Source organism: Eriocheir sinensis, chromosome 45 (assembly GCF_024679095.1).
Source record: "Eriocheir sinensis breed Jianghai 21 chromosome 45, ASM2467909v1, whole genome shotgun sequence".
Taxonomy (NCBI): Eukaryota; Metazoa; Arthropoda; class Malacostraca; order Decapoda; family Varunidae; genus Eriocheir; species Eriocheir sinensis.
This window is the reverse complement of record NC_066553.1, coordinates 12,332,302-12,356,007: the sequence shown is the minus strand read 5'-3', so window position 1 is coordinate 12,356,007 and position 23,706 is coordinate 12,332,302. Positions and strand designations below refer to the sequence as shown.

General features: G+C 44.5%; 2 long non-coding RNA genes across 56 annotated transcripts; one reads left to right on the top strand and one right to left on the bottom strand.

The window, feature by feature from the left end:
• Positions 1–11,145: 11,145 nt before the first annotated feature.
• LOC126980760 (uncharacterized) lies at positions 11,146–13,446 on the bottom strand. Of its 6 annotated transcripts, none has more exons than XR_007733561.1 (3): positions 12,053–12,139; positions 11,784–11,919; positions 11,146–11,715 (listed from the first exon to the last, which is right to left on the bottom strand). It is a non-coding gene; the product is annotated as an uncharacterized LOC126980760 (long non-coding RNA). The 6 variants fall into 6 exon arrangements; XR_007733560.1 differs by having other exon boundaries at positions 11,146–11,783; positions 11,852–11,919; XR_007733564.1 differs by having other exon boundaries at positions 11,852–11,919.
• LOC126980758 (uncharacterized) lies at positions 11,543–13,984 on the top strand. Of its 50 annotated transcripts, none has more exons than XR_007733511.1 (9): positions 11,543–11,683; positions 11,820–11,873; positions 12,340–12,418; positions 12,484–12,613; positions 12,679–12,808; positions 12,874–12,938; positions 13,140–13,272; positions 13,406–13,535; positions 13,601–13,981. It is a non-coding gene; the product is annotated as an uncharacterized LOC126980758 (long non-coding RNA). The 50 variants fall into 50 exon arrangements; XR_007733558.1 differs by lacking the exon at positions 13,406–13,535 and adding an exon at positions 13,341–13,405; XR_007733542.1 differs by having other exon boundaries at positions 13,471–13,535; positions 13,601–13,980.
• Positions 13,985–23,706: the final 9,722 nt, after the last annotated feature.

Genomic DNA, 23,706 nt, shown 5'->3' with positions numbered 1-23,706 from the left:
AACTTCTTATTCCTCGTTCCAACTTGAAGGACCTAGCACTTGTCTACGTTAAAGGGCATCTCCCATCTATCCGACCAAGCTGAAATTTTGTGCAAATCCTCTTGGAGGCTTTGCCTGTCTTAGTCAGTGAGAACCGAGTTACCAATCTTTGTGTCGTCTGCAAATTTACTAATGCGGTTATTGAGTCCAACATCCACGTCGTTGATGTAAATAATGAAGAGCACTGGGCCAAGAACCGAGCCCTGAGGGACGCCACTAGTGACAGGCGCCCATTCTGAGTTAAATCCGTCAATCACTACTCTTTGTTGTCTGTTGCTCAACCAATTCGCGATCCATTGGTTTACTTGACCGTCAATACCTATTTGCTTTAATTTGTAAAGTAATTTATGATGCGGGACTTTATCAAACGCTTTCTGAAATCAAGATAGACTACGTCCAGTGATTTGGTTACGTCATAAACAGTGAAGAGGTCGTTATAAAAGGTTAATAGGTTTGATAGGCAGGATCTTTTGTTTCGGAAGCCATGTTGTGAGTCCCCAATCAATGAGTGGCTTTCAAGGTAACTCACAATTTTGTCTCTAATTATGCCCTCAAGTAGCTTACCTACAACCGAAGTTAGACTAATGGACCTGTAATTACCTGGTACTTTTTTGTCTCCTTTCTTGAAAATCGGTGTCACGTTAGCCTTTTTCCAATCTGAAGGGACGATGCCTTGTCGCAAGGACATATTGAATACGGTTGTGAGGGAGGAGAGTATTTCGCTCTTCGTTTCTTTCAGCAGAGTTGGATATACTTTGTCAGGTCCAGGACTTTTATTTGTTTTAAGTGAATGGAGAGCTTTAAGGACTTCATCGGTTGCTATTTCAAAATTAGGCAATGCATGCTCGAGATTTACAATAGTACTGGTGTTGGTGGTAGCGAGAGGAAGACTGTTAGTATTAAACACCGAGGAAAAGTAATTGTTTAAGAGGTTTGCAATGTGTTGGCTGTCAGTCACTAGTGCACCGTCGCTGTTTGTTAAAGGTCCAATACCACTTTTGATCGCCTTTCTGTTGTTTATGTAACTGAAGAAAGATTTCGGGTTATTTTTACAGTTGGCTGCAATATTTTCTTCATATCTACGCTTTGCCTGACGTACTAGTCTTTTTACTCGTCGCCTGGCATCATTATAAAGTCTAATGTTCTCGGGCGTGCTTTGTTCTTTCTTTAACCTGTAAAACAATTTTCTCTCATTGACTGATTGTTTAATTTCGCTATTAAACCACGGTGGGCTTTTATTAGTGTTAATTCGCTTCTCGCACAAGGGGACGAATGTGTTCTGCTGAGTGAGTAAGTGGTTTTTAAGGCTTAGCCAGGCTTCCTCTGCGTTGCCGTCATCTGATAGTTGTATTTCTGTTAGTTTTTGTCGGATTTCTACGAAGTTAGCTCTTTTGAAATTGGGCACCTTTACTTTATTTTCAGTCACTGATGATTGAGCTTTAATGTCGACGCGCACTAATTTATGATCGCAAGAACCGAGGTGTTCTCCTACCGTGACACTACTGAAGAGAGATATATTACTGTGTATGTTTCTTGTTTTTTTATTATTTTTTTTTTGTGTGTGTGTATGAATTTTCCCGGCGTCATTAGTATAATTATATTCATCAGAGCGCCTCATAAACCATATCTATTTATATTACATTAACTCGTTAAAAAAAATATTGGTATTTTTCATCGTGTTTCCATTATTCACAAAGTTTCCCAAAAAAAACAATTCAGGAATTGTTTATTAGTACGTGCTCATTAGCCTTTATTTTTCGACCTGCTCTGCCGTGTGTTGCTAGCTGTGGCCTTCTGTCTGTTAGCGCCTCTGCTGTCGCCTATAAGAAGACATACGGGCCAGTATTCTCAGACGCTTTCGGCTCTCACAGCGTCTATTTCCCAAGGCCACAAAGGGGATTGGTCGTGTTCTCATGTGTGTGTTTCTTATTCGCGGTGCAGAAGCCTTGTCCATCTATCATTAGGCTCGTTGAACTACTCATGGAAATACTAACACAGTCTCAATCAAAGCCTTATCAAATGTGGATGTGTAAGCCAAGAAAGGTTTTAGAATGTGTCTTTTCCACGTTCATGGTCAAACTGTCATTAGGATCGTAAAACTAAACATGGAAATACTAACACAACCTATATCAAAGCCTTATCAAGTGTGGGTGTGCCCTGAAAGGTTTGATAATGTGTCGTTTTCACACTCATGGCGCAGAGGCCTTGTGAAACTATCACTAAGCTCATAATATTAACCATGGAAATACCAACACAGACTCTACCAAAGCCTTATCAAGTGTGGGTGTGTAGGCCCTGAAAGGTTTGAGAACACGGCCGTAGCTGGAGAGACTCAAAATCCCTATAGGTAAGCAGACTGTCATGATCTGGGTATCTCGTTCTCTGCCCCGCGGCGCTGTTTTCAATTCATAAAAGTTTCAAAAGACGAAAGAGTCTGAATTGCTTGCGAGGTTTTCCCTACGTTCAATTTGACCTTCCTTTGATGCAAGAAAAACATATATAAATAAAGGCAGTGAGGCGTATTCTTTCCTCTCCTAAGTCTATGTATACACAAGGTCTTCGTTACAGAGAGGCGGAGCGGCGTGGGTTTCAGATTTGAGACTCGATAGATTGCCACTTTTGTGACACTGTTGTTGCTTTTCCCTCATGCTAAGAACTCCAGTGGAAAATATTTATCTTCTCCCACTAAACAGTCCATGCATAACCCAGCAACTTCTCCGAGAGGAATTTTGAAACAGGCGAAGTCAGATGCCGACACGTTTAGAATACGGCTTGAATCAGGGACGCGCACTCAGGGTCACGGCGCTAAGAACAGACCGTCAACAAGTGCCTGTAGGGAGTCCAGTAGCATATATAGAAGACCTTAGATCCGTGTTTATAGTCGTGTTTATATTTCCGTCCGAACATATTAGGTAAATTTGACGTTGCAGTAATAGGATGTGAGTGACGCGCAATGCATTTCAAGCGTTGTGTTATTTGTTGACGTGTTTTTGATACAGACGTAAATGACTCGCGCCTTTTATGTGTTTTGGTTCGTGCAGTGAAAATGACGCAATACGAGCAGTCTTTCTTTAATTGGCGAACTCTCTCTCTCTCTCTCTCTCTCTCTCTCTCTCTCTCTCTCTCTCTCTCTCTCTCTCTCTCTCTCTCACACACACACACACACACACACACACACACACACACACACACACACACACACAGAAGGATGGAATGAAGTGGATTGTGATGATTCGTCTTTTAAGAATCAGTAACAAGAGTGCTCCTTTTTTTTCCTTCACGAACATTTTCTTTTTTCATTTTATTGTTAACTCATGATGGAGTCAGTTATATTGATTTTCAAGTTCTGTGTTGTAGATTTTCCCTAGTCTTCCTTCCTTGTTAACTTAGGATCTAGTAGTCAGTGTTACAGTTTATACACGGTTACTTTACATACGGTTCCCTTCCTCTTTATATGTCACTGAACCGTTGTGGAATGCAGTCGTTGTAGTCGTAGTAGTCGTAGTTTATACACGGTTACTTTATATACGGTCCTCTTCCTCTGCATGTGACAGTGGACCGTTGTGGGCAGCAGTCGTGGTAGGCTCATATAGGGCTCGATATTGCCGAAGACCCATTAGCCGAGGATCTGTGGCGGAGCGTTTTGTGTCGGGCGTGCAGTCCCAGGCAAGCAGGGTCGGGGCTGCCTCAGTTAGCGAGCGAGTGGGTTAACAGCTGAGGCTCGCCGGTCCCCTCTGCCTACTGTCCTATCCCCGCTGCCTTCCCCTAACTTTCCTGCCCTTGCTTGTCCTGGTGCTCTTGCCTTCCCTCTTTTCCTGCCCCCCACTCCTCGTGCAGCCGAATCATCAACTAAGGTCCACCAGCCTGTCCATCCTACTGACCTGTATCCGCTTCCTATCCCTAGCCTTTCTATCCCTCGCTTGCCCTAACTCGCTCTATTCCTTCCCTTCCCTGCTTCACGCCGCTCCTCGTACAGCCAAATCCCAGCCTACTGTCCTATCTCTCCGCTTCCTATCCCTATGTGTTCCTTTCCTGTAGCTCTTCCTTCCCCTCCTTCCCTTCCCTGCCTCACGCCGTCCCACGTTCAGGCGAATCATTTGTCTCAGACTGTTATTGTTGCGGGTAATTGTCGCGGGTAACCACTCCGCTCACGTTTTTTCACCGGGGCGAGGGCGCGTCTGTTCCACTCTTCACAAAGGAACAGTTTTAATTAAGTTTGCTTTGACTGGATTCGCTTAGTTATGAAACGTGTGGCGTGATGTGCTACTGTGTATGTGTGTGTGTGTGTGTGTGTGTGTGTGTGTATAATCCATTAAAGTTCGCGGAATTCAGCCCCCGGATGAATAATATCCCGCCGTGCTCACTGTGATGCCGGCGGCTGTACTGACTCGCTTGTAATGACAGGAACAACGAATAGAAATCAAACAGTAGATGTCCGCTTTGATCACGCTGAGTTTTACGCGTGTAACAACCGTGTCTCAGAGTCTTTAGCGGCGCGGCACGTGGGCTGAAGAGGCGGAGGGAATAGGAAGAATAGCAGGAGTTACTGAACCGTCACTCGCGCGAACTGTCTTGCTTAATAACTTAGGGACATACTCTTAAACATATCGGCGCAAGCACACATATTTGACACGGTTTTGCTAGGAGTTTTGGGCATTTCCTTGGATAGCTTAATAACCCTGGTGGTAGCTTGGCCCTGCCTCTGTACCAAGAACCCTAAAAACACTCGTTAGAACCTGATTTGTCTCCTTTTTGGCCTTTGGAAATTGTTGATGTGAGGTGTGGAGGGGTCTGACAGTGCCGACCTAAGATTTCTCTGTACATGTAAGAAATTGGAGCATCAGGAAGAGGTCAGTATTTACACTTTTTTGCGTTTACTTGTGGAGTTTCTGTTGCTTAATAACTTAGCTCTTCTTCTGTATGTGATTGAAACAAGAGGATCAGGGCGAAGTTAATATTTCCAATTTGTACATTTTTTAATAGTCATAAGCTTGGATATTTTTTAGTGATGACACCCACAAAAAACAACCAATTCCTGCCTCGTCCATCTCATAGACTGATAGAAATACATAGAATAATAGGCTGATGGAAAGATAGATAAAAAGATTCAGATATCGACGTAATGTGCAGATAGATAAATATAGATAGATGGCTTAGACACACACACACACACACACACACACACACACACACACACACACACACACACACACACACACACACACGTACCCCCTCTTCCCCCACACACATACACACATATTCACCCGCCTCCACAAACACACACACACACACACACACACACACACACACACACACACACACACACACACACACACACACACACACACACACACACACACACAGACGAGTATTTGCTGAGTTACCGAATGATGTGAATAACCTTTAGATCTTAAACCTGAAAGACGTTCCTTCCATGACTTTCTGCACCATCACGTAAGCCTCTTAAGAACCTGCAGTCTCACCTTGACCCGAACTAAATCACCTCGCCTCTGCTTCCTTGTTCAGCCCCTAAGAACGATCGGGAAGACTTAGTGAATGCAACAGAGGTTTTGCAGCTGACGTCATTAGTGGAGGTGCGGGGGTCGCGCGGGCCTGCACGGCCATCTTGGTGGTCAGTTATCAAAGCAAACCTTAGTGGCGGCTGCAGAACTTGCAGCACAAATACTCTGTGTTCGTCATGGGATACGTATGCTGTGCGGTTGGATGTTCTAACCGACACGGGAGAGATGCTGTGTCATTTTATAGATTTCCAGCGAATCCGGAAGAGCGGGTGTGGGGTTCTTGAAAGGTCTGGACTTCTTGAGATCTCGAAAAAATTCTCAGCACAAAAATATAAAATAAAGTATCTGAAAATTGAGTTCTCAGACTCACAGCCCCTTCTCGTCTTTATTATTTATGACCAGTCACACACCCATAGGACAAACAAAGGCCAGATGAACCTGCTCTTAAGTTTATTTACAGCAACGAAGAAACTCTCTGGAAAATAAGGAATAAGTTAATTCCAGGCACACAGCTACCTAGCTAACTATCTTAAAACATCCTTAGCAAAATATATACTTAGCTGGAGATGGGCGAAGCCGAAACCACACCTTGTCTACCTCGTGGTCTGGAGTCTTGGAGTCTTCCTTCAGTCCTCTCTCGTTCCTCTCTGCAACACGCCGCCTCTCGACCTTCCAAATGCTTCCCTCGCCTTGCAGTACACAGTCACCCTGACTTGTGGATACTACAAAGGCAGGTAAACCACCACGACGGACACGTGGCACGGAAGGATGGTGAGGTCTACTACTGAATATTTAAATTGTGGTCTAGGTCTACTATTGAATATTTAAATTGTGGTCTAGGTCTACTATTGAATATTCTAGGTCTACTATTGAATATTTAAATTGTGCTTTTGTTAATATTCAATCTGTGGGTAACAAGACTGCTCAAATCAGGGAAATGTTAAATGAGCAATCACTTGATATTTTAGCTATTTCTGAGACTTGGTTGAATGAGCATGACACAAGTAGAGTTACTGAGATGACACCTGCTACTCACACTTTCTTTCATAGCCCCAGAGAGGGCAGACGAGGGGGTGGTGTAGGCATTTTCTTGTCGAATATTTTTTCTCACCTGAGGGTGTTGACACGAGTGAAAGTATCAAGTTTTGAATATATTGAAGTTAATTTTAAGCATCAAAACCAGTGGGTAGCATACCTTGTTATTTATAGGCCACCTTGGTCAAGTGTTAATCTCTTCTTTGATGAATTTAGTGCATTGTTGGACTCAATTGATATGGTTTCTTTTAAAGTTTTCATTATTGGTGACTTCAATATATGGATGGATGATCATGAAAACCATAACACTGTTTCTTTCTGTGAGCTTCTTGAATCTTATCAGTTGTCAAACAAGGTGAGCATAATAACTTCATCAACTGGCCATATGTTAGACTTAGTCATTAGTGATGATGTGAACAATCTCATAGGTAGGGTGGATGTTGAACATGAATTTACTATTTCCCCAGTTCACAGGCTCATAACATTTAAATTACTATTGCCAATATGTAAGGTAACTAAGAAAATTTATTTTAGGAATAAGGTGGGTTTCTCTGCTGCTACATTTATCAGTGAAATTAGTCAGACTTTTTATGAAGATATGACGAGAGTGTGTTCACAATGATTTGTTATTTAAATCAAATTGTGTGAATTGTCTTACTGACACTTATAATGAGGTGATTAAGACACAATATAACAATGTGTGTCCGATCCTAGAGAAGGTCATTACTGTCAAGGATAGATCTCCCTGGTTTAATGGTGAAATTTTGACACTGAAAAGAGAGAAACGACGCAAGGAACGTAAATGGAGAAATGAGGGATCTGTTGTGGCTTGGGAGGATTATAAAAATGTGAGAAATCGCTATAAAGACTTGATAAGTAGGAGTAAAAGAAATTATTATCATACTAAAATTCTTGAGGCAGGATCAGATATGAACAAATTATATCAACTTTTCAACAGTCTTACTGGTACTACTTTGAGAAGAAAGCTTCCCGATGGTTTCTGTGATAAAGATTTAGCGGATAACTTTTGTAGTTTTTTCAAGAGTAAGATTATGAATATTGTATCGGAATTTGTGTACACACCTTTTATGCCTGTTGCTGATGTTGAGGTGGATTGTAGATTGCAGTGTTTTAAAATCATTAGGAAGGATGATCTTGTTCGACTTTTCAAGAAAGCTAAGAAAACATATTGTGCCAGTGACCCATTGCCTGTACTAGATGGATGCAGATAATTTTCCTAGTTTCATGGATATGGTGCTAAGAATTGTCAGTACTAGTATTTCTTCAAGTAAATTTCCGGATTCTGAAAAGCGAGCTGTTATAAAACCAGTCTTAAAGGGAAAACTTGATTACCAAAATGTAAGCTCTTATAGACCAGTATCAAATTTGCCTTTTTGTCTAAGTTATTAGAGTATGCAATTATTGAGAGTTGATGGAACACTTGGAAAAGGTCCATGTCTTGCCTGATAGTCAGTCTGCATATAGGCCAATATTTTCTACTGAGGCTACTATTTGTTCTGTTGTTAATGATTTACTTGAAATGATGGATGGGGGTAAATGTGCTATAGTGGTTCTTCTAGATCTTAGTGCAGCATTTGATACGGTTGTTCATGAATTGCTTGTAAAAGATTTAAGGAACATTGGAGTGGTAGACAATGCGTTAAAGTATCTTGAGAGTTATTTACAAACCAGAAGTTATTGTGTGCAAATTGGAAATTGTTTTTCTTCATATGAAGCTCTGACAAGAGGAGTTCCACAAGGAAGTGTGCTGGGACCTATTTTATTTTGTATATACATGATTAGTTTATCCAGGATACTACAACAACATGGTGTAGGATTCAAGTTATTTGCTGATGACACCCAGTTCTACTTTTCCATCACTGATATTGAAAATACAAGTGTTAAGATCAATAGTGTTATTAATTCAGTCAAGGACTGGATGCATTATAAGCAATTGAAATTAAACGATGATAAGACTGAATTCATGCTTGTGGGGAAGAAGGACACTCTACGTTATTTTGGGGACGGTAACATGATTATAAGTGGTAATGAAATTCATATTGTTGAAAGTGTTCGTGACTTGGGAGTGTTGTTGGATTCCAATTTGACACTGAAATGTCAGATAAATAATGTCGTTAGGATTGCCGGATATCACCTTAGAAATATTGCTTTTATCAAGAAATACCTGGATGAAGATTCTATCAAGAAACTGGTGATTAACAGTATTATATCAAGAGTGGATAATTGCAACTCAATCTACTATAACCTGCCAAATCTCCACTTAAGGAAATTACAGATGGTCTTAAATAGAGCAGCGAGATTAATCAAAGGAATTCCACCACGAGAGAGAATTACTCCTGTTCTGATAGAGCTCCACTGGTTGCCAATAAAAGCAAGGATAGTATTTAAGTTATGTGTTTTGACACACCAAGCTTTGATTACTGGCCGTCCACCGTATTTGAGAGAATTATTACACGAAATACAGCCAGGTGAAGGCATTAACACTCGCCGAGCCACTTCTGGAATCACACTTCATGAACCACAAAAGCACTGATTTGTTCGATGTATCTTAGCTTCGCAGCATTCTCAAGCGATCTCGCGTAATCACTTAACACAAATGATGCTGAAGGTCCTGCCAGTTGCCCGCGGGTAGTGACTTAGGGAGGGGGCACACGTGGTGCGTCTGCTCACTCTGCTGGGGAGGGGACCACCAGCGGGTCTGCAGACGACGCTATTTCGTGACGTCACTGCAAAACCTCTATACTCTTAAGAACATAAGGGGCCATATTCTTAAACATTTCGGGGTAAAGATTCGTTTTAGGTCCGTGCCAGTATATCATAATCTACTTTATGAAACATCACTATCTCTTCATATATCTTTTCTACAAACCTTCAACAGTCATGGAAACGCTTTGAAAATCCAATTCAAGGACTTTATTTTTTACCCTTTGAAAATAGGGGATAATGGTGCGGAGCTTAGTTGACCCCGCAGCCTACACTACCTCACCCGCCACGTTGGGTTTCTCCTCCTCCTCCTCCTCCTCCTCCTCCTTTTCCTCCCTCTCGCTAGCTCCCCTTTCTTGACCTCTACCTCGTCGTCTTTTTCCCTTGCTCTTTTATCCTCCTCCTCCTCCTCCTCACGCGTGGGTCAGTGAAATGGGTATGCCTGGGAAAGGTAAACTGAGGTAACCTGCGTGTCACAATCGGTCCTGTGTCGCCGGCTGAGGGGGTCTGCTGTTACCTGCGCGGGGTCACGGGCCAAGCGAGGAGCGCGCCGGGGTAATGCGTAGGTTGAATGTAGGGAAGTGAGCCAGTCATGTATTAGCACAGGTATGAAGGGGTATACAGTAAGGTTAGGCTAGGAAGGTTAGGATAGGTTAGGAGTGGGTTTTATGGTTGAGGGAAGATTGTGTGCTGATAGCGGAGACAGTAACAGGAGGAGGCAGGCAGATGTAGAAGAAGTCACCTAACCAGCCAGGCATTAGTACAGGTGTGAAGGGGGTATACAGGAAGGTTAGGTTAGGTTAGGTGTGGGTTTTATGGGGGAGGGAAGATTTGTGCTTATAGCGGAGAGAGTAACAGGAGGGGAGGCAGGCAGAGGTAGAATGAGTCACCCAACCAGCCAGGCATTAGCACAGGTGTGAATGGGGTATACAGGAAGGTTAGGTTAGGTTAGGTGTGGGTTTTATGGGGGAGCGTAGATTGTGTGCTGATAGCGGAGACAGTAGCAGGAGGGGAGGCAGGCAGAGGTAGAAGAGTCACCCAACCAGTCAGGTATTAGTACAGGTGTGAATGGGGTTTAAGGGCCATATTCTTAAACGTAAATGAACATAAGAACGTAAGGAGTCTGCATGAGGCCGGTTGGTTTATACAAGGCAGCTCCTGTAAGTCTAATCCCACCTTACCTCACTATCCATGTTAGATCGTTAAGTGGTTTGTTAGTTTGTTTGTTAATGGGTAGTCAAACAGCTGTATTACCGTTAGTTAGGTAGGTTAGTTAAATAGATAGTTTGATAGTTAGTTAAGCAGTTAGAGTCAGTTAGTTAATTTTACTATATTCTGTATTTATTTATTTATTTGTTTATATTATTTTGTTTATTTATTTATTTATTTTTTTGTTATTTTTTTTTTCTTTTTCCTTTCTTTCTTTTCTTTTTTTCTATTTGTTTTCTTTTTCTTTTCTTTTTCTTTCTTTTTTCCTTTGTGTTTTTCTTTTTTGATGTTCTTTTTTGGTGTTCTTTTTTTCTATCATCCTTTTGTTGATGTTCGTTGGTCTGGGTGAGCCGCTTTCCTCCCAGAAGAGACCCACCCATAATTTTGGAGATGTTGTTCGGGCCGAAAGGTGGATGATGTTTGTTTTATTTTATTTTCTTGATGTCGTGTTTTTCGTTCTTTTTATTGCTTTTGTTTTCTTTTTCGATGTTTTCCTGTTCTTTTTCTTTTTACTTCTTTTTGATGTTTTTTGTTGTTATTTTTTTCCCATCATCCTTTTGTTGATGTTCCTTGGTCTGGATGAGCCGCTTTCCTCCCAGAAGAGACCCATCCATAATTTTGGTGATGTTGTTTGGGGCCGAAAGGTGGATGATGTTTCTTTGTATTTCTCTTTTCTCGATGTTGCTCATTTATTTCTGTTGCTTTTCTTTTTCGATGTTTTTTCTGTTCTTTTTCCATATTTTTTTGGTGTTCTTTTCTATATCATCCCTTGTTGATGTTCTTTGGTCTGGGTGAGCCGCTTTCTCCCCAGAAGAGACCCACCCATAATTTTGGCGATGTTAGGGCCTAAAGGTGGATGATCTTTTTGTTTCTTTTCTTGATGTTTCGTTTCTGTATTTTCCATTTTTCTGGTGTTCTTTTTTATTTTCCTTTTCTTTGGTGTTCCCATCGCGTGGATTGTCTACGACAGTATAACGAGCACCACAAGCCCGGGTTTATTTAGAGTTTGCTCTCCTAGGCAGATTGCCTACCACGGCTGACGACCTCCACCTGCCCGGGTTTATTGTTCGGAGTTTGCTCTCCTAGGTGAATTGCCTACCACGGCTGACGACCTCCACCTGCCCGGGTTTATTGTTCGGAGTTTGCTCTCCTAGGTGAATTGCCTACCACGGCTGACGACCTCCACCTGCCCGGGTTTATTGTTCGGAGTTTGCTCTCCTAGGCAGATTGCCTACCACGGCTGACGACCTCCACCTGCCCGGGTTTATTGTTCGGAGTTTGCTCTCCTAGGCAGATTGCCTACCACGGCTGACGAGCTCCACCTGCCCGGGTTTGTTGTTCGGAGTTTGCTCTCCTAGGCAGATTGCCTACCACGGCTGACGAGCTCCACCTGCCCGGGTTTGTTGTTCAGGTTTGCTCTCCTAGGAAGATTGCCTACCACGGCTAACGACCTCCACCTGCCCGGGTTTGTTGTTCAGGTTGCTCTCCTAGGCAGATTGCCTACCACGGCTGACGAGCTCCACCTGCCCGGGTTTGTTGTTCGGAGTTTGCTCTCCTAGGCAGATTGCCTACCACGGCTGACGAGCTCCACCTGCCCGGGTTTGTTGTTCAGTTTGCTCTCCTAGGCAGATTGCCTACCACGGCTGACGAGCTCCACCTGCCCGGGTTTGTTGTTCAGTTTGCTCTCCTAGGCAGATTGCCTACCACGGCTAACGACCTCCACCTGCCCGGGTTTGTTGTTCAGGTTGCTCTCCTAGGTGAATTGCCTCCCACGGCTAACGAGCTCCACCTGCCCGGGTTTGTTGTTCAGGTTTGCTCTCCTAGGTGAATTGCCTACCACGGCTAACGAGCCTCACCTGCCCGGGTTTGTTTAGAGTTTGCTCTCCTAGGTGAATTGCCTACCACGGCTAACAGGCCTCACCTGCCCGGGTTTGTTTAGAGTATGCTCTCCTAGGTGAATTGCCTACCACGGCTAACGAGCCTCACCTGCCCGGGTTTGTTTAGAGTTTGCTCTCCTAGGTGAACTGCCTCCCACGGCTAACGAGCCTCACCTGCCCGGGTTTGTTTAGAGTTTGCTCTCCTAGGTGAATTGCCTACCACGGCTAACGAGCCTCACCTGCCCGGGTTTGTTTAGAGTTTGCTCTCCTAGGTGAATTGCCTACCACGGCTAACGACCTCCACCTGCCCGGGTTTGTTTAGAGTTTGCTCTCCTAGGTGAATTGCCTACCACGGCTAACGAGCCTCACCTGCCCGGGTTTGTTTAGAGTTTGCTCTCCTAGGTGAATTGCCTACCACGGCTAACGACCTCCACCTGCCCGGGTTTGTTTAGAGTTTGCTCTCCTAGGTGAATTGCCTTCCACGGCTTACGAGCCTCACCTGCCCGGGTTTGTTTAGAGTTTGCTCTCCTAGGTGAATTGCCTACCACGGCTAACGAGCCTCACCTGCCCGGGTTTATTGTTCGTAGGTAGATCTCCTAGGTGAATTGCCTACCACGGCTTACGACCTCCACCTGCCCGGGTTTGTTTAGAGTTTGCTCTCCTAGGTGAATTGCCTACCACGGCTGACGACCTCCACCTGCCCGGGTTTATTGTTCGGAGTTTGCTTTCCTAGGTGAATTGCCTCCCACGGCTAACGACCTCCACCTGCCCGGGTTTATTGTTCGGAGTTTGCTCTCCTAGGTGAATTGCCTCCCACGGCTAACGACCTCCACCTGCCCGGGTTTGTATAGAGTTTGCTCTCCTAGGTGAATTTCCTACCACGGCTAACGAGCCTCACCTGCCCGGGTTTATTGTTCGGAGTTTGCTCTCCTAGGTGAATTGCCTACCACGGCTAACGACCTCCACCTGCCCGGGTTTGTATAGAGTTTGCTCTCCTAGGTGAATTGCCTACCACGGCTAACGAGCCTCACCTGCCCGGGTTTGTATAGAGTTTGCTCTCCTAGGTGAATTGCCTACCACGGCTAACGAGCCTCACCTGCCCGGGTTTGTTTAGAGTTTGCTCTCCTAGGTGAATTGCCTACCACGGCTAACGAGCCTCACCTGCCCGGGTTTGTATAGAGTTTGCTCTCCTAGGTGAATTGCCTTCCACGGCTTACGAGCCTCACCTGCCCGGGTTTGTATAGAGTTTGCTCTCCTAGGTGAATTGCCTTCCACGGCTAACGAGCCTCACCTGCCCGGGTTTGTATAGAGTTTGCTCTCCTAGGCAGATTGCCTACCACGGCTAACGAGCTCCACCTGCCCGGGTTTGTAGCCGGAAGATCTCCGGCACCTCCGTCGGGGCCCGGAGGGACGCCGAGGAGCCCTGCCTGGAGCCCTCCATTCCTGCCATGCTCGCCAGGGAGACCTTGGGCTCGCTGGCGCTCCACACCCCCGCCGAGGCGAGGATGCAAGAACTCGCTTCTTAAAACTACCAGACTGGATTATAAAATTAATCATAATTACTGTGAAGGCGCCGGTCACCGCGTTTATCGGTTCAGGGATGGAAGACCGACGGGCCTGGGAAACGCACAAGCATCAAGGAATCCTCGCGACGGCTTGCGACGCAGCATCCGTTTCCCTTTTCTTTCTCATTCCAATTTTTCTTTTTTATTATATTTTCCTTCTCTGATTGATTGATGGATTGATTTTACTTGGTAGGAATCTGCTCACCAATTAACACCATTCAGGTGTACATTGCACCCACACACCTGCCGAGAGAAAACACCAGTGAGAGTGCTGACGCTCACGAGGACGGCCCGCTAGAGTTTCCTAACATTCGCATCGGGGCCCACTTCTCCTTAGTCGTCTGTCTCTTTATTTTTATCTTCTCTATTTCATTCTATTTCTCCCTTTCTTTCATCCTTGCTCTCCATCTATGAATTTATTTATTTAATTCTCTCTCTCTCTCTCTCTCTCTCTCTCTCTCTCTCTCTCTCTCTCTCTCTCTCTCTCTCTCTCTCTCTCTCTCTCTCTCTCTCTCTCTCTCTCTCACACACACACACACACACACACACACACACAGCTTTCGTAGGCGTTGTGGGTATTGCCAGGGGTAGTTTAATGACCCTGGTGGTAGTCTGACCTCCTATCTGTACTATGGACCTAAAAAAAACACTCATGAGAATCAGACTGATCTGCTTTGACCCCTGTGGAAAAAGTTGGTATGAGAGACAGAAGCGTGTGAGAATACCGGCCTAGGAGTTTTCATGTATAAGTCGAGTGTCCTCTTGTTGGGTTAAGGATATGCACTGTTAATTATTTATTCATTTATTGGCATCACAGGAGGCGGCTCAAAGACAAAACAAAACTCACTCACTAAAAAAACACCAACCACTTCTCCCACAATCAGAAAACACTCACCATCATGTGTTTTTTTCTTTTTTTCTCTCTCCCATTTATATATTTATTTTCGCATCATAGCAGGCAAACGTTAACACACAGCACACACACAAAAAACGATAACCACTTCTCCCACAATCAGAAAACACTCACCATCATGTGCTTTTCTCCTTTTTTTCTCTCCCATTTATCTGTTTATTCTCGCATCACAGGAAGCAGCTCAAAGGTAAAACAATAACACACAAAAAGTCTGTCAGCCACTTCTCCTAACACAAACACACGAAAAAAATAGCTGCCATCAAGTGCTTTTTCTCTTTTTTTCTTTTCTTTCATTGATTCATTGAGTTTTCACATCATAGGAGTTTCATTTGATGTTGATGAAAGTTCAGCATGCAGCTTTTTTTATTTATATTGCCATTGTGCGGAACTTATTCTATGAGTATGTCGGAAAAAATGACTGAACGGGTAAATGTTATGAAAGAGATGGGGAAGCAAAATGGGGTTCGATCCTTATGAGAAGAAAGTTTTATCTACGAATTATTGGGTCTGGATTAAAGTCTTCCTCCACCTCTTCCGCTGCTTCCTCCTCTTCCTCCTTTTCTTCCTCCACTTACCCTCTTCTAGGTTCTATCTGTACACCTCTATATAGTTTCTCGCGGAAATACTATAAGAATACACAGTCGCTCCACGCACAGCATGATGACGTCACACTCTCATCTGACCTAAATCTAGGCTCCAGGGTTCCCATGAAAACAACAACAACTAAAAGTAAAGGGATGACTCATGTGTGACGAATATAATGCAAATGAAAGGTAGCGAAAACAAAGAACCTGATGTTAAGGGTCAGTCTTACGGTCCAGTACAGCACGCTTATAAGCTCCCCAACCAAACACAAAACACGACGAAAATTCCTTGTATAGTTTTTTTTTTTTTTTTCCTTACAGCATAAAAAAAGGTAACAAATGTGAAAAAAAAATCTATACAAGGAATTTTCGTCGTGTTTTGTGTTTAGTTGGGGAGCTTACAAACGTGCTGTATGTTTACGAAAGCGCAGCCGTGAAATAGCTCGCAGAGGGTTTAGGGTCGGGGAGCATAGTTAAACTACTCCAACTGGACCGTCCCCACATGTATATGTGACTTATTTCAGCGAGGAGGTATTTCTCGCAACACCGGCTGCAGCGTCGCCGCGGCCGCCGCCAGAGGAGGCGACGCGCTTTCGTAAACATTATCCCCTATTTTCAGGAGTAAAAAAAGAGTCCTTGAATTGGATTTTCAAAGCGTTTCCATGACTGTTAAGGGTTTGTAGAAAAGATATATGAAGAGATACTGGTGTTTCATAAAGTAGGTAATGAGATACTGGCACGGACCTAAAACGAATCTTAACCCATTTCGGCGCCCGAGCTCACATATTTGACACGGTTTTCGTATGAGTTTTCGGTATTTCCAGGAGTATTTTAATGGTCCTAGTAGTAGTTTGGTTCTTCTTCTGTACCATGAACCTGAAAACACTCTCATGAGAACCCAATTGGTCCCCTTTTTGGCCTTTGGAAATAGTTGGTGTGAGGGGAAGTGTCTGCCAATACTAACCAAGGAGTCTGCGAGAGGCCGGTGGGCGTATACAAGGCAGCTCCCGTGAACCTGACCCCACCTAACGCCACTAGTCAATCCGATCTTCATAATCTTCACCCATTACTAGTCCACTGCAGGATAGAGGCCTTTCCCAACGTCATCCACCTCTCCTAACCCCACCTAACCTAACCTAACCCCACTCTGACCTTCATAATCTTCAGTCATGACTAGTCCACTGCAGCATAGAGGCCTTTCCCAACGTCCTCCACCCCTCTCTGTTTGATATATTACTCCATCGTGCTTTGGCAAATACTCTTAACTTAATATAATCTTCATCTTCAGGCATTGCTAGTCTACTGCAGAACAAAGGCCTTTCCCAACGTCCTCCACCTTTCTCTGATAGTATACTCCATTGTGGTTTGGCAAATACTCAAACTTAATCTAATCTTCATCTTAAGGCCTTGTTAGTCCAATACAAAACAAAGGCCTTTCCCAACGTCCTCCACCTTTCTATGTTAGGTGTTAGACTTCTTCATCCTGCTCTGGCAAATGCTCTAACTTTAGGGATTGACGCTATAAACTTCATATCGTCAGTCTATGGCAAAACAGAGGTCTTTCTCAATGGCCTCCACCTTTCTCTGATATTATACTCCATCGTGGTTTGGCAAATACTCAAACTTAATCTAATCTTCATCTTAAGGCCTTGTTAGTCCAATACAAAACAAAGGCCTTTCCCAACGTCCTCCACCTTTCTCTGTTTGATGTTAGATTACGCCATCCTGCTCCGGCAAATGCTCTAACTTAAGTGACTGCAATACTCTAATATTCACCATCTTAAGTTATTACTAGTCTATTACAAAGGCCTTTCCCAGTTGTCTGTTCCTCTACCTTTCTCTGTTTGATGTTAGTGTACTCCATCCTGCTCCGGCCAATGATCTAATGTAATCTTTCCACCTGCTCGCCCTCTGCCCGCCCTGACGTGTACGTGTTCTGGGTCGTCACTGTTGCGTTGGCTGTCCTCCTGATGGCAGTTCTCCGCGTGCTGTGTCCCGCCGAGTCCATTTATCGCTCTTGTTTGTTGTTAGATTATCTTTATTTTTTGTTTGTTACCTAATCCATGATTCTCTCTCTCTCTCTCTCTCTCTCTCTCTCTCTCTCTCTCTCTCTCTCTCTCTCTCTCTCTCTCTCTCTCTCTCTCTCTCTCTCTCTCTCTCTCTCTCTCTCTCTCTCTCTCTCTCTCTCTCTCTCTCTCTCTCTCTCTCTCTCTCTCTTCTGCCCATACATACTAGCATAAATACAATCACACATACATACACATACATACATTCACTCACACACAAACAAACATATTATCCCAGTAGTTCCTCGCAGACATGTCCATTAGGAATTCAGTCGCCGTAAGGACAACAAGGAAGCGCCTAATCTACTCCCTCAATAAAAAGAACGGCCTCGAGCTCTTGTCATCCCAGCGGCAGTGGTGAGCTCGTCCCGCACTGGGCTGGCGTGGCGGCGAGGGCGGGTCTAAAGGCTTTGGTCGGGCACGCGTCTTTGGCCCACATTCTCAGACATTTGATATTGCTTTTGCAGAGGTTGTGTTTGTATTTCCCTGAATAGTCTTATGAGCCTAGTTATAGTTTGACAAAGCTTCTGCACCGGGGATGTGAGACAATTGTGTTTGCTCTTGGTTTTAGTAAGTTTAAAACATGAAAAGCCTTCCAAATGATGAACAAGTGAAGTCGTATAAAAAAAACTATTATATAACATTGGTTTAAGTCATTTTTAAACATAAGAAACCTTCCAAATGTAAATGCAAATGAGGTATAAAGTTGTGTTTCTTCCATTGTTTTAGTCATGGACTTCCAAATGATTAACAAATGAAGTCGTATTAAAGAAGCTGTGTTTTTTCCATCTCTGTAGTCATTTTTAAGCTTGAATGGCCTTTGAAATGGACCTAAAACCAACGAGTAAGTCAAGCAATTGGAGAGGGAAGGAAGGAAAAAGAAAAGTAAAGTTCCAAGGCCTTCAAAATGATTCACTATGGAAGTCAAGTGCAAGAAGCGGTGCTGTTCTTCATTGTTTCAGTCATTTGTAAGCATGATAGACTTTACAAATAGACTTCAAACTAACCACTAAGTCAACGGGAAAGAAAAGAAGGAAGAAGGAAAGTAAGCTCAGTGCCCCACCAACAACATCCTTTTCGTGTTGGTGAAGGGCGGGGCGCGTCACACCAACAGCCTCAAGTATGCCATGAGGGCGGCGGAGAGGGGGCAGGGCGAGGCAGGGGAAGGGGAGGAAGGGAAGGCAGAGGAGAGGAGCAACCATATGTGTGTGTGTGTGTGTGTGTGTGTGTGTGTGTGTGTGTGTGTGTGTGTGTGTGTGTGTGTGTGTGCTGGGTCTGTCACTGTTTACCCACCCATATAATAGCGTACGGTCTTTTGGGGGGCAGTGACCACCAACGTGTATAGGGGGGGGAGGCGCTTAAGCTATTTCCTGGGGGGTTAGAAAACGGTTAGTCAGAATGTGTCACTAACAAACTAACTAACTAACTAAAATAACACCACACACTTTTCAACCTCATATTTCTCTTTGTTCTCAAGGTAAAGGATGGAAAAGAAGGAACGGGAAGGAGGGAAGGGAAGGGGAGAGAACAGAAAGAGACGGGGAAGGAGGAAAAGAAGGGAAGGAAAGGGAAGGAGTGAGGGAAAGAAAGGGGGAGGGACGGGAAGGAGAAGGGAAGGGATGTGTGTGTTGCGGGGTAGTTTAGGTTCTTTGATGGCGGGTTAGAAAAAAAGTTCGTCAAAATTTGCCTGCAGTATCTAACCAACAAACTATCTTACTGAACGAAACTGACCTCTGACTGAAGTTGACCTCTCTTTTGGCCACTCTTCTGAACTCTTTTTTGTTATTTATTATAAGGGCAGTGTTTAGCGGGCTTTTTTCATTATTATTCTTCATTCTTTTGCCCTTGAGCTGCTTCCTTTACTGTAAAAAAAATAACATCTTCACACCTTCAAACCTCATATTCCTCTTTGTTTTCACTTTCACCCGCCGATATGTGTGTGGGTGTGTGGGACGTTTAATTTCTTTGGTGAGAGGTTGATATAAAAGTTCGCCAAAATGTGCTACTAGCTAAATAACTAACCTAACCTAACCTAACCTAACCTTTATACTTTCAAACCTCATATTCCTCTTTATCCTCACCTTCACGCCTCGTACTCCTCATATATCTAACTCCTCCACGCCTCATACTTCTCTTCTCTTTAACACTTATAGTCTCAAACATTTCCGCGCTCACACACCCACATTTGGTAAGACTTTCGTAGATGTTTTGGTTGTGTTAGTATTTCCATGAGTAGTTTTATGAGCCTAGTGATAGTTTGACGAGGCCTCTGCACCATGAACGTAAAAATAACACCCATGAGAACCCGACTAACCTCCTTTGTGGCCTTTGAAAATATTGACTGTGAGAGGCGAAAGCGTTTGGTAAAGGTTGTAGGCATTTCCATGGGTAGTTTTATGGGCTTAGTGATAGTGTGACAAGGCTTCTGCACCATGAACGTGAAAAAAACACTTGAGAACCTGACTAATCTCCTTTGTGGCCTTGGGAAGTTTGTTGCAGCTGAGAATACACGCCTCAAACGTCAATACCCACATGACGCAGCAATCCACGGCCAGGCAGAGGGGAGTGAATGCGTCAGTGTGTCAGTAAAGGAATCCAGTGCAACCGTCGCCAGGCTGATCCGACACCCACGGCGGATAAGGTGTTTACAAATATTAGTTCGTGCCGAGCAGTGAACCTTCCCGGCCTGACTCACCACAATGCTAACACGCTGAAGCTGTTGATCTCCGGCGCACGCACGAACATTTGCAACGAGGAGGGAAACGGGGCGGAGGACAAGCTAAGAGAGACATGAAGGGAAGGAAAGAGGGAGAAGGGGAAGGGAAATTAAGAAGGGAGGGAGGAAGGAGGGAGAGAGGGGAAAGGATCACTCTTGCAATGGGAAGGAAAACACAACGGAGGACATGAAGGTCAGGAAAGGAAGGTTAGAAGGGAAGGGAAGGCAAGGGGGAGGAGGGATGGTAAAAGAAAGGAAGGAGGGAGAGGAAGGGACGGGAAAGGAAGATTAGAGGGGAAGGGAAGGGGAAGAAAGGAGGGAGAGGAAGGGACGGGGAAGGAGCGGTAAGAAAGGAGTAAAAGGAGAAAGAGGAATGAACAGGGAAAAGGGAGGAGGAGAGAGAAGGGAGGGGAAGGAAGGAGAGGCACGTCAAGGAAGAGGAAAGAAGAGAAGGGAGTAAGTAAGAAGGGGAAGAGACAGAGAAAGGAGAGAGGGGAAGGAGAGAAAGGAAGGAACGGGGGAAGAAGGGAGGGGAAAGGAAGGGGAAGAAACAGGGAAGGAGGTAAAAGAAGAGATGGGAAGGAGAGAAAGGAAGGAGTAAGGGAAAGGAAGGGGAAGAAACAGGGAAGGAGGTAAAAGAAGAGATGGGAAGGAGAGAAAGGAAGGAGTAAGGGAAAAGAAGGGAGGGGAAAGGAAGGAAGAGACAGGTAAGGAGGGAAAGAAGGGATGGAAAGGAGGAAGGAGGAAGGGGAAAGAAGGGAGGTGAAGGAGGAAGGGAAGAGACCGAGAAGGAGGTAAGGTAGGGAGAGAAGGGACGGTGAAGAAGGGGAATAAGGGAAGGAGAACACACCTGCAGGCCGCGTGTTCCCTCGAGGTGCTCAACAGAAGGAGAGAGAATGAAAACAGCGGACTAGGAAGTGGGCGAAAGACTTGTTACACCACGACTAAAAAAGGTGATTTGCATTTCAACGAGTGAGAGGATGGCATCAGAGAGCGCGGATATGGGCACGATGACACGCTTGTTGAGAAGGAAGGAACGCAAGTGTCTGTAGGAGGATGAGAAATGGCTGACAATATTAGAGAAGGGAAAGAGGAAGAAGGGAAAAGTTAGGGGAATGGACGGGGAGGAGAGGGACGTGGGAGGAGGATGGGGAAGGATTTGGAAGGGTAAAAGGAGAAGGGACAGGGTAGGAAGGAGGGAAGAGAAGGAAGAGAAAGAAGGGAGGAGAAGGAGAGGGATAGGAAGGTTAGAGGAAAATGGTATGGGAAAGGACGAGGAAGAAAGTAGGGAAGGGAAGGTAGAGGTACGGAGAAGGAGGAAGGAAGGAAAAGGAAAGAGGGAAGGAAGGAAAGAGGTGAAAGAGAAGAGAGAGAGGGGGAGGGAGAGGGAGGGAGAGAGAGGAAGGACTTGTACAGAAGGGAGGAATACTAAAAAAATATAATAGCAAATGAAAGAAGATGAATAAGCAGAGAAGGAATGGCTGATAGATTTACTGAAAGAGTGAGAAGGAGGCAAAAGAGAGAAGGAAGGGGAAAGAAGGAAAGAAAGAGGGAGGGCATGTAAAGAAGGAGGAATGCAGAATGACTTAAGGAGGAGGAGGAAGAGGAGGAATTGCTAATAAAATTACTGAGAGAGAGAGAGAGAGAGAGAGAGAGAGAGAGAGATTTTAAAGGCCATCGCTTGCAGCGACCGCCCTGCATCACCCAGCAATTGGAAGTACCGGAGCGCTGCGCAGAAACTCAGGTCATTGGGCCTTACTCTTAAATATTTCGGCCCCCAAGCACACACTCATTTGACAAGGCTTTCGTAGGAGTTTGGTGAGTTCCTAGAAGTACGTTTATGACCTCGGTAGTAGTTTGATCCTTCTTCTTTACCATGAACGTTAAAGAACACTCATGAAAACCTGGACTAATCTCCTTTTGGGCCTTTGTGAACATTTGCTGAAAGGAGTGGAAGCGTCTGAGGGTCATATTCTTAAGCTTTTCGATACCACAGCACACACACATTTGACAAGACTTTCGGAGGTGTTTGGGACATATCTAGAGGTACGTTTATGACCCTGGTGGTAGTCCAATTCTTCCACTGTGCCATGAACGTAAAAATACACTCATGCAGATCCTGTTAATCTCCTTTTGGGCCTTTGTAAACAGTTGACGTGAGAGGAGCGTGAGGTGGAAGCGTCTGAAAATACCAACCAAACACCTGTCCCTCTCCTTTAGGCCGCCGCTGCCGCTGCTGCTGGAAATGGTCGTGTTAGTGCAGGACAGCGACCCGGGTGACCGATCGGCAGGCGGGTCATTCGTCATGGGAGATAGACGGAGCCGCTGTGCCCGCGAGATGAAACACTTTGATTGGTTAGTCGTTTGCCAGGAAGCCTTCACTCTCGCCCTTGCTCTTTCGTTGTCACCTAAAGCGTTATGGGGCAAGAAATGAAGGTAAACCGTAAACACCATATATTAAAGGATACTGTAGAGGTCGTTAATTTGGTTAGTCGTTTGCCAGGGAGCCTCCACCCTCGTCACTGCCCTTTCCTCGTCTCCTAAAGTGCTATGGCGTAAGAAATAAAGAAGAATTGTTAGCGACGTATAGAAAAGATTAAAGCAGAGGTCATTGGTTTGGTTAGTCGTTTCCCAGGAAGCCTTCGCCCTCGCCCTTGCCTCGTCACCTAAAGCGTTATGGGGTAAGAAATGAAGGTAAACCGTAAGCCGCATATATAACAGGTTACAGCAGAGGCCGTTGATTTGGTTAGTTGTTTACCAGGAGCCTCCACCCTCGCCCTTGCCCTTTTCTTCTCCCCCTAAATGTTCTGGGTTAAGAAATAAAGATGAACCGTGAGCAATATATAGGAAAGATTACAGCAGAGGTCATTGATTGGGTTAGTTGTTTGCCAGGAACCATTCACCCTCGCCCTTGCCCTTTTCTTCTCCCCAAAAATGTTCTGGGTTAAGAAATAAAGATGAACCGTGAGCAATATATAGAAATGATTACAGCAGAGGTCATTGATTGGGTTAGTTGTTTACCAGGAACCATTCACCCACGCCCTTGCCCTTTTCTTCTCGCCCTAAATGTTCTGGGGTGAGAAATAAAGATGAGCCGTGAGCAGCATATAAAAAAGATTACAGCAGAGGTCATTGATTGGGTTAGTTGTTTCTTATTTATATTATTTATTTATTTATTTACAGGAAGGGAGTCAACTCAAGGGCAACAAAAAAGTGTAGAAAAAAAGCCCGCTAATCGCTGCTCCCACACCCCCGCCCTTGCCCTTTCGTGACCATCCAAAATATTATGTAAGGCAGTAAAGTTGAGAGCATCCGCTATAGCTGCGCGTGGCCTCGGTGCTCATCTCCGTCGCATTAGGCTGTGTGCCTGTGGTGGGTGAAAATATTATGTGGTGAGGAAAATGGACAACCCTGAACTTAAACGACGTAGAAGATAAGAACAAGGACCATTTATCT